The 11,644-nt window shown below is 43.0% G+C and overlaps 1 pseudogene; it reads left to right on the top strand.

Moving 5' to 3' along the window:
• Positions 1-10,484: 10,484 nt before the first annotated feature.
• Positions 10,485-11,111, top strand: LOC112869969 (large ribosomal subunit protein eL31-like; annotated as a pseudogene).
• The last annotated feature ends 533 nt before the right edge of the window (positions 11,112-11,644 follow it).

Here is an 11,644-nt window from a genome sequence, read left to right as displayed (position 1 = left end):
GGGGTGTTGGGTGGAGGGATGGGTTAAATGGGTGATGGGCATTAAGGAGGGTACTTGTGGGGACGAGCACTGGGTGTCTTATGTAAGAGGTGAATCACTGGGTTCTGCTCCTGAAATCAATACTACACTGTATATCAACTAGCTTGAATTTAAATAAAAAAAATTTTTAAAGGACACAGTGACTATCTCTGGATGGTAGAATTACTGCTTACTTTTATATTTCGTTTTGTCTTCCCAAATTTTCTATAAAGAATATGTATTACTTAGAACAAACTGATGGTTGCCAGAGGAAAGGGGGTGTAAGATAAACAGAATGGGTGAAGAGGAGTGGGAGATACAGGCTTCCAGTTCCAATATGAATAAGTCACGAGAACAAAAGGCACAGACTTTGGACTCAGAACTAAATTCAGTCAAGTTCCACCCCTTAGGTAGCTAATGTGACCCAGCAAGGCACTTAGCACGGCCAGCTTCAGTTTCTGTATCTGTAAATGAGGATAATAAAACCTGCCCCATGATAGTTGTGTGTGTGTGTGTGTGTGTGTGTGTGTGTGTGTGTGTGTGCATGTGTGTGTGAAGATGAAACTACACAAGGAGTATGAATGTGCAAGGCGCCTGGAGGATGTTCAATACGGATTAATTTCTGAGCCCTTTAAAGATATTTGGGTATTTATGGGTTCCAAGGAGATTCTGTTGGGCATACACAAGGCCTTTTGTTCATTCTTTACCCTTTCCCGTCCCAGCATTCCTGCTGAGACAGACACAAGAGGCGTAGGGTGGCCCACCCCCTTTTCCACGAAGCCCCTCCATTTCGGAGGAGAGAAGGGAGCCCTAGAAAGGGAGCCGTGTAAACATTTCTACTTTGAAAACCCTACAAAGCGCAAGGCTCTGGACCAAGCTGATATTTGTTCTTTTTCTCCCTCTGCTACCCTTTAAACATGTTTCTGTTTTCCTGTCCCAGCCTGAGGGAAAGGCCAAGGGTACATGGCACCCGAAAATAGCTGCAGGGCCAGAGTCTTACATGAGGATTTGGATACACAACGGGCTTTGGACAGACAAGTAGGAGACTGTTGCCGGCATGGGGCAGCAAGGAAACGTGCCCAGAGCCACAAGGAGGAAGGGAACAAAGAACTGAGTCTCCTAACAAGCCTGGACCAAATGAGGTGGGATTGGGGCCGTCCTGAGCAGAAACCACCAGTCCCCTCCGGCTGAGGGTGAGGTGTGACGGTGAGAGGAAGGTAACAACAGAGGGGACTTAGGCTCTTATTCACATTCAGTTTTGCTCTGAAGCATTCCAAACATGGTGGGAACAAAACCTGTCTGGAAAGGATTGTTATCTGAGGCCACGGCAGGACAGAAGGGACAGGGGGAGGCCCTCTGGGTGGTGGCGGGCGGGGGGCGATGGCTGATGGCTCAAGAGACCATTCCAGCTTGGAGATAAGTGAAGGCAGGAGGTCAGGGATGATTCAATGGAAGTCTACAGACCTGCTTGTTCCGCCTCTGACGTACTTCAGAGAGAACTTTGGTGCTGCCTTGGCCGTTTCCTAAAGCTGAAGTAGATCAGTTGCCGTCAGATTTCCACTAAAGACGGGTCCCCTTGCTCTAAAGTTTAATTTCAGAAAACTTGCCCATTCTTTCTTACTTCTCTAATTTTCACCGGCAGGATAGGATTTTAAAAGATAAGAAAATGTGAGTTAAAAAACCAATGACGGTCACATACTGAAGCTGATTGTGCAAGCAGTGTAGCGAGAGATGACGACAAAATTCTATAGGCACCTTTTAATGAGAAACCTGACTCTCTTACCTTTGTCACCTTGAGTGCCTCCAGCCAAATTCCCTTTTGTCCACATGGCCTCTTCCTGTGTGTTCGGGTGTAAGCCAGCTCCTGGAGTGCAGGCAAAGGACGGTGTGGCAAATGCACCCTCAACATCACCCACATTCGCTGAGCATCACGAGGATATGAAGAGGTAGGGGACTCACTCCCTGCTTTCAGTGACCTTATATTATACTCTTGGGAAGCGGAAGAGTCTTTGACATTTTGAATAAATTGACTATGAAGTTATGGAGGACACCACTGAGAGGTAGATGGGTTATCTCTGAGCTTGGTGCTTTATTCTGCTGCAGACTTTCTCTCCTTGACCTTCCAGACTCTATAGCAACTCACCAAAATGTTCTGAAGGAGCAAGCAGCATCTTTCTTTGCATTTGCTGTTCCCTCTGCTGTTAACGCCCTTCCCTCAGATCACAATGTGACTCACTCCCACCCCCCACCTTCAAGCTTTTGTTCGAATGTCATTTGCACAGTAAAACCGTGTTAGGGTTTGAATTGTGGCCCCACAAAAGATGTTGAAGTCCTGACTCCCAGGACCTGTGAATATGACCTTCTTTGGGAAGAAGGTGCTTCCAGATGATCAAGGTATGGTGAAGTCATTCATTACAGTGGACCCCTAATCCAATATGATTGGTGTTCTTTTTTTTGTTTAAACATTTTCTTTTTTTCTAAGTTTATTTATTTTGAGAGGGGAACGGGAAGGGCAGAGAGAGACAGAGAGAGAGAGAATGAGAATCCCAAGCAGGCTCCGTGCTGCCAGCGCAGAGCCTGGCACGGGGCTCCATCTCACAAGCCCGGGATCATGATCTGAGCTGAAATCAAGAGTCACACGCTTAACCAGTTGAGCCCCCCGGGCTCCCCTGACTGGTGTTCTTATGTAAAGGGGAAATTCAGACACAGAGACAGACACATACAAAAGGAAGATGGTGTGAAGGCACAAGCAGTAGATAGCCATCCACCCGCCAAGGAATGTCTGAGGTGACCAGGAGCGAGGAGACGGATAGGAACCAGGCCTCAGAAGAAACAAACCCTGCTGAGACTCTGACTGCACACTTCTGAGAGACAACACAGTTCTGTTATTCGAGCCACTCAGTTTGTGGTACTTGATTAGAGCAGCCCCACACAGCAAATACACCTCCCTTGACCCACACCGTTTAAAATTGCACTCCCTATACCCTTTTCTCCAGAGTGCTCGTTACCGTCCAACACGCGGTCTTTTTAGCTATTTGCTTATTTATTCGTGTATTTGTTTATAGTCTGTCTCCCTCAGCTAGAATGTAAGCACCATGAAGGTGGAGATTTTTGTACACAATCTTCACATATTCTCAGCATCTAGATTCGGTCTTGCGCCCGTAACGTCGAGGTGCATGAGGCTCCCTCTGGTCCTCCCCCAGGTCCTCGCCTCCAGGTGAGGAGTCAGTGTGGCCGAGTGGATGTACTTTCTTGATGCAGGTGGTCCAACTTGGTTAATACCTACCGAATACTCACTTTTCGTAATAAAAATGGTTTACTTTTTGGGTAGAGTTCTCACTAGACTCATTGAATGTTATAAGCTGAAAGGCATCTTTGGTGATCATAACATCCAAACTCCAATTGTATTCGTTAGGAATATTTTATTGTATTTCATTTCATTTCATTTCATTTCATTTCATTTCATTTCATTTCATTTCATTTCATTTCATTTCATTTCATAGGCTCCACATACAATGTGAAGTAATCTCAACAATGGTCCAGTTTATTTTCCCATCTTTCTCTGCCTTCTACACTGCCTGTTATAGATCAAGGCCAGGTTCTGTGTTGTCATAAGATGATTACCAGCAAATTTCACGGACTTTTTCATTCATGTCCAGGTACATAAGAGCATCCGTGTACATCACTTCCATGGAAGGATGAAAAAGTTTCTTTCCTTGTAATCTCTAGCAAATGTCCCCTTGTCTTGCACTTCATTGGCCTAGAGTTGGGTATTTGCCCCTCTTTGATCAATCACTGCAGCCCACAGGGTGACATGATGTGGTGACTGGTTTAAACCAAACTGGATTTGTCCTTTGTGATGGTTAACTTGATTGGGATGTGGGGCTCCCAGATATTTGGTTAAACATTATTCTGGATGAGATTAACATGTGAATCAGTAGACTGAATAAAGTGGATTGACCCCCTCCCCCCCAATGTAGGTGGGCCTCATCCAATCTGTTGGAGGCCTGACTAGAACAAAAGGTGAGGTAAGGAAGAATTTCTTCTCTACCTGTTCCTGAGCTGGGACATCAGTTTCTTCCTTTACTCGTAATGGAATTCATACCATCAGCTCTCCTGGTTCTACAGCTTGTAGACAAGAGACTGTGGGATTTCTCAGCCTCCATAATCACATGAGCCAGTTCTTTATACCTCTCCCTATCTCTCTCTCTCTCTCTCTTTCTCTCAGTTCTGTTTCTCTGGAGAACCCTGACTAATTCACTCCTGGAGCCAAGAGTAGGGTCAGATTTTCCCAAAGGGCATTGACTGCTTCAGCAAGGAACATATGACTGACAAGAACTGGGATTCTTGGTCAAAAGGAAGGATGAACAAAAACTAGTAGAGAAAAAGAACAAGCATCCGCTTCACTGGAGCTTATCCTGTCTTGAGTGGCAGAGCCAGGTCCGGCACTTACATCTCTACATTCCATACTGCCTTTGATTATTTATTGCTTATCACGGGCAACTCACTGAGCTAGGTGCTGTGAGAAAATAACTCCCCAGAAGAAAGCAGAGATTTAGCATGACACGGAAAGCACACGTGAATCGTTACAGAGGAACATAGTGTAGAACGTACGCCATCAAAAAGAAAGAAATAGGGCGTTGTTCCCGATGGAAAAGCTTCCCCATATAGACACCTAGTGCCTCCTTCCTTAGTAGAGCGGCACACCATGTGTTGCACTGTGTGCCGAGAATCCTTAACCCACGAACTATGGGTTTCACAGACCCCATGCATTGCACAATCTTTCCTTAAAGTTAACACGTAAGATGAACTAATACGGAGAAAATGTAAATCTCTTATGTCCGGGACTCTTACCACATTCTTTAGAAAAACTAAAGGCTTAACTGAGTAGTGTATTATTCAAACTTAAGTTTTAAAATGTGCCCTTGAGCCTCCAGGAAATATTCCTGAAATATTTTCCCCTACATGGGATAATGTCTAGTGAGAATTTTCTTCCTTCCTTAATCCTAAAATAGTTTACTTTTTTCACATCTCTCTGCTCAACACCAAAGAAGGGGCATGATTCTTTTTTTCTGAATTTAATGGACTGTGGTTTTAAAAATACCTAGCCTGGGGGCGCCTGGGTGGCTCAGTTGCTTAAGCGTCTGACTCTTGATTATGGATCAGGTCATGATCTCACAGATCATGGGATCGAGCCCTGAGTTGGGCTTTGTGCTAACAGCATAGCACCTGCTTGGGATTCTCTCTCTCCCCCTCTCTCTCTGCCTCTCTCCTGCTCACACACACACAGTCTCCCTCTTTCAAAATAAATAAACATTAAAAAAAAAGTACCAACCTGGTGCATAGGGCATAATAGGTCCTGTATAAATGCTTGTTAAACCTGGTTCTATAGCTATAAGTGATGATCATGTCTGTCTTCTCTTTAAGCAACATCTGTTTTCAAAATCTCCCTAGCTAAAGGTTTCATTCCTCTGTGCTGTTTAAATGGAAGTTACTAATCTCTTCACTGGGCTCCTTCTCTTGGGCACCTAATATTAATGACTTCATCAAACTTTGCAAACTCAAATTGCAACAGGGGCCAAGCAGGCAAACAAAGTAGTAAAGCAGTTATGATCAGCTTTCCAGGTAGGCTAATACCAATCTCAACATGGCATTGATTTTTTAGCATCCCCCCCCCAAACTGAGATAATTCAACACAATAATGAGAAATTAACAACCTATTGAAAATGTTGGAGATATAGGAATGAGCATTTGAATACTAGGAGCAAAACAGTATTCCAAATTCTCCATTTCCCCCAGAAGATCTTCTTCCCTACCATCTGCCTTGCTTCTCGGCCTTCTCAATCCCACATAGGCTCCATATGGATATCGCAGGTTCCAAAATCAAACAAGGACAGAACTTGACTGTGGGGTGCACATGCCCATCTTTCTTCAGGTAGATTCCATGCAGGAGGAATAAAGTGTGGTGAACACTCAGCATATTCACCATGCTGAAAGCCAGAGACCACAGGGAAAGGACTACAGCAGGCAGCCTATCCATTAGATGTTTTCTCTTCCCAAGAGTGCACTTTAGATGTGGAGGGAGCGCTTTGAGTACAGGATGGAGGAAGTATTAAGAGATTCCAGAGTGGAAATTCTGACGATCTCCAATCCCTTTAGGATTATTTGCCTCAAGACAGTTGTAAAAATCTAGTTTTCCAAAGATCGTTAAACATTTGACTGACACATAGTGGATGCCCTTGCCTCACCGTAGAGAATGAGGTGTTAACTTCCAAGAAAGGAGCTAAATCAACTGAAGGCCTGAGGCGCGTTCACTCTCTGTGGCCAGATACTGTCTTTTATGGTAAGTCAGGTTATTAGGAGATACCTTTTGGCGAAGAGCATCTAAAAATAATGAATAAAAAAGTTTTAAGATCTTCATAAAAGGACCACATTACTGATGAGATGGAAAAGAAATATCAGGCCCAAAGCAAAAAGAAAGCGAAAATCCAGCGGTAAACAGAGCTCTCTGAACTACTTTTGTCCTGATGGTATTTGAGAATTTGGCCTGAGACAGAGCAGTGGTTTTCACAGACTCATGGTGTGAGAGGCACAGATGCTAGGTCCAGGGTCTTCTAAACATAAAGATTTAGTGGAAGCCTTCACATTAAGGGGGACTCTCAATAGTGAAACCACCTTCCTGCTTTCACCCCTGGGGAGGGTGAGGAGATTTAACTGGGCCAGAAGGAGCAAGGGAGAAAACCAAAATTCACAAAAAAAGTTATAACTACAGATAGTTACTCCTGTGGATTCAAAAGACTTGAGTGGTCTAAGAAACTTTAAACCCTAAATGAAGTATAAAGTGGTAGCGGACAGAAAGGTACAGAAAGGTATATAATTACATAAATTATATAAATATATATAACATATATATTTATTATATATTTAAATATATATTTATTTATTTTTAGAGAGAGAGAGCACATGCACAAGCAGGGGAGGGGCAGAAAGAGAGGGAGAAAGAGAATCCCAAGCAGGCTCCACACTGTCAGTACAGAGCCTGACATGGGGCTTGATCTCATGAACTGAGAGATCATGACCTGAGCCTAAATCAAGAGTTGGATGCTTAACTGACTGAGCCATCCAGGTGCCCCCACAAATAATTTTCTAAGGGCAGTGAGCAGCATATAATTAAAAACATTCAAGCATACAAGGAAACCAACGGAAGTAACAAAGAGCCACAAAAAGACCCATATAGATGTAGATTAATGAATTAGCAGTTATAAGTTACTATAAAAAGTGTCAGTGCATTTAAAAAATAACTAACTTTAAGTTTATCAAAATTAAAAACTCAGGGGGTAGATTAAGCACAATTAGAGAAACAGTGAAACAGAAAAACAATTTTTTCTAAATGCAACACAGAATCAAAAGATGAAAAATGGGAAAGAGGGTTTGAGAGACACGCAAGATAATGTTAAATAGATGTTCTAGAAAAAGGGAGAGAAAGAACTAGGCAATATTTAAATTCATAATAACTGAACATTTTCAGAACTGCCAGACACGTATCCAGAGATTTGGTAAACCCGTTAAATCCCAAGCAGGGTAAGTAAAACATACTTAGGCACATAATGCTGAAGTTGCAGGAAACTAAAGATAAAGAGAAAAATCTTAAAAGCACCCAGAAAAAAAGAGAGAAAAGATTGACTTTAAAGGAGCAGCAGCTCAGCTGACAGCAGATTTTCAACAGCAAACAATGGAAGTGAGAAAAACAGTGATACGCCTTTAGTGCACGGAGAGAACTAATGTGCCAGCCTAGAATTTTTCTATCTAGCAGGGGTAAAAAAAAGTCTTTCAAGAATAAGGACAAAATAAATACTGCAGAGAAATAAAAATTGCTAGTTCATCACTAACAAAAGCTCTTAAAGGAAATGCTAAAGAAAATACTTGAGGCAGGAAGAAAAAAAAAGGTCCCATATGGAATGTTTGAGACACACAATGAGTGAAGAGCAAAGCAAACGGCAGACGCAAATGAACACTGACAATAAAATGTTGGAATAATTCTTGGTTGTGTGTTAAAAGTTGACTTCATAGGACGTGTGGGTGGCTCAGTCGGTTGAGCTCTTGATTTTGGCTCAAGTCGTGATCTCACGGTTTGTGAGTTCAAGTTCTTCATCGGGCTCTGTGCTGACAGTGCAGTGCTCGCCTAAGATTCTCTCTCTCCCTCTCTCTGTCCCCCTCCCCCGCTCTCTCGCAAGCACATGTTCTCGCTCTCTCTCAAAATAAATAAATGTTAAAAAAAAAAGTTGACTTAAACTATATGAAAAAGTCAATTTATAAGTAGGTAAGGAGGAATGGAATTTAAGTATTCTAAAGTTTTGGATTGCCTGAGAGGAGAGGAAAGATGTTGATTAACTTAGACTTTGGTGGGTTATGGGTGCAGGTTGGAATTTCTAGGGTAACCACTGAAAGAATAGAAGCAGAGTGTATATAACTTCCAAATTAATGTGTGTTAGAGAGATGGAATAATTCAAGACTCTCAGTTAAACCAAAAGAAGGACACACAGTATAAACATCCAAGAGTACACCATTTCTATCTAGTTTTGAGACATGTTGGAGACATGGAAAGAGAAGACTGTCTAACTCAAATGATTTTGCCACACAGAGAGTTGAGACCCTTGACTCCAGCTGTATTAATTAGATTCTCTCACGGGAACTTAATAACATGAACAGAGATGACAATAGGGGTAAAACACATGATAGCAGCCGCTCCAGAAAATCTCCACGGCCCCTGAGGTCGCTGAAGGAAGGCCCTGGTCCCTGTTCCCTGGTCTCCCTGACCCCCAAGGTCAAGCTGGCCAGCTCTTCCTAGGTGTGAGCTCTCCCTCGTTCTTCTTCTTTTTTTTTTTAAGTTTATTTGTATATTTTGAGAGAAACAGAGACAGCCTGAGAGGGGGAGAGGCAGAGAGAGAGGGAGAAAGAACACCAAGCAGGCTCTGTGCTGTCAGCCCAGAGCCCCATGTAGGACTCGAAGTCATGAAACCATGAGATCATGCCAAAACCAAAACTGAGAGTTGGACGATTAACCGACTGAGCCACCCAGGCAGCCCCTCCCCTTGTGCTTCTAATACATTCTACCACCAATCCCTTCCCCCACATCCTCTTCTTTTTTTCTTGCTTAATTGGCCTTGATTCCGTTGAAACAAAAGAAACTTAACTGATGCCAAGAACCATTGTGGCTCATGCCAGAAGTATCTTCACTCTGTTACACAAAATTCCAAATGTTTGGCATGGATGGTGAGTTGCCTTCTTAGCAACGACAATCTAAAATGCAGCTGGAATCTTTAACTTATATCAAATATGCAAGATGAGGATCCCCAAGATGTAACCCAGATGGGCTGGGCCTCCCATGGGGAGCCTTGGCTCTCACTTTACATTCACTCCGAGGCCCTACTCACCACTATGTCATATCCTCCAAAACATAGCTAATACTACAACACATTAATAAGAAAATTGGTGTTCTAGTGAAGAATTCTTTGGAGTCTAGGAAAGAGCGGTCACATCCCATACATATCACCAAGCAGACATTTAATCCATTACCCTATCAGACACTTTCCCTCTTCCTACCAAAGAGCCCGCCTCTGCCAGTTGCCTCTTTCTCTTTTTTCTTTTCTCCCACCCAACTTTTTTTTAATGTTTATTTATTTTTATCTTTGAGAAACAGACAGAGACAGAGCGTGAGCGGGGGAAGGCCAGAGAGAGAGGGAGACACAGAATCTGAAGCAGGCTCCTGGCTCTGAGCTGCCAGCACAGAGCCCAATGCAGGCACAAGATCATGACCTGAGCCAAAGTCAGATGCTTGACTGAGTCACGCAGGCACCCCATCTCCCACCCAACATTAAAAGTTCTCTTTGTTCTCTTAAGAAAGTCAGCGTTTAGTGGCACCTGGGTGGCTCAGTTGGTTAGGGTCTGACTGTTGATTTCGCCTCAGGGCCTGCTTGGGATTCTCTATCTCCCTCTCTCTCTGCTCCCCCTCTCAAAAATAAATAAATAAATAAACATTTAAAAGAAAAAAAAAGTCAGTCTTTAACCAGTTTGTATACACCATTCAACAAAAGAAAAACCCTGGTAGTTAGCAGAACAGCATATCCCTTGGGAGTGGGGATCTTGGTTCTTATCCAATGAGTTCTTTCTCAATGAACAGAGTCCCTCAAGTATGGGAACTCTATAGCACTCCTAGCACCTTGAATAATGGCCTGGCAAAATAGATTTTTCATAAAGAGTTTGTTGAATTAATTTCGTGTATCTTTGTGTACCTTTGTAGAGCCTAACAAAGATCAACACATGAAATGTGTACTTGATAAGTGGTCCTTGCATAGATGAGCGCCTCACTTCTATTTAGTTCTTACTCAATATTCTGATGCTGGACTAAGCTCTACGATGTATTCAAAATTAGAGGTGATCAGCTTTTCCAACCAGGGCCAGGCAGAATGGTTCCCCCAGAGAAGGGTAGCAAGAAGGGCCATTCTGCCATCATCAAGGTAGTGACCAGAGAATACACTATCAGCACTCACAAGCGCATCCATGGAGCGGGGTTCAAGAAGCGTGCCTCTCAAGCATTCAAAGAGATCTGGAAATTTGTCATGAAAGAGATGGGAACTCCAGATGTGTGCTTCGACACCAGGCTCAACAAAGCTGTCTGGGCCAAAGGAATAAGGAATGTGCCATATTGTAACCATGTGTGGTTGTCCAGAAAACGTAATAAGGATGAAGATTCACCAAATAGGCTCTAGGTGTTGGTTATCTACGTACCTGTCACCACTTTCAAAAGTCCACAAAAAAAAAAAAAAAAAAAAAAGGGGGCGCCTGGGTGGCTCAGTCGGTTGAGCGTCCGACTTCAGCTCAGGTCACGATCTCACGGTCTGTGAGTTCAAGCCCCTCGTCGGGCTCTGGGTTGATGGCTCAGAGCCTGGAGCCTGCTTCCGATTCTGTGTCTCCCTCTCTCTCTGCCCCTCCCCCGTTCATGCTCTGTCTCTCTCTGTCTCAAAAATAAATAAATGTTAAAAAAAATTAAAAAAAAAAAAAGTCCACAGACAGTTAATGTGGATGAGAACTAATGGCTGATTATCAAATAAAGGTATAAAACTGCAACAACAAAAAAAATTAGAGGTAATCAAATTAATAATGCACATACTAACAGAATAGAGCATTAATGCAATCTATCTATGGATTAAATTATGTTGCTTTAGTGCTCCATGCTAAGGGTGTGAGCCATTTAGAAGAAAGTTTGGAATTGAGAAGAGCAGTCTAAATTTCCATTTCAAAGATGGTGGAAAGGTAGATAAGCCATGGAAAGGGCTTCATTTCTATGGATAAATATCTTTAAAAATTTTTTTAAATGTTTATTTATATCTGAGAGAGAAAGAGACAGAGCACGAGCAGGGGATGGGCAGAGAGAGAGCAAGACACAGAATCTGAAGCAGGCTCCAGGCTCTGAGCTGCCAGCACAGAGCCCAACGCAGGGCTCGAACTCACAAACCGTGAGTTCATAACCTGAGCCAAAGTTGGACACTTAACCGACTGAGCCACCCAGGCACCCCAATGGATAAATATCTTTAAAAAAATGATTATTGGGGGGTGCCTGGGTGGC

The sequence above is a fragment of the Puma concolor genome, chromosome B1, assembly GCF_028749965.1.
Source record: "Puma concolor isolate L17-30 chromosome B1, mPumCon1.1.hap2, whole genome shotgun sequence".
Classification (NCBI taxonomy): Eukaryota; Metazoa; Chordata; class Mammalia; order Carnivora; family Felidae; genus Puma; species Puma concolor.
This window is presented reverse-complemented; position numbering and strand designations above follow the sequence as displayed.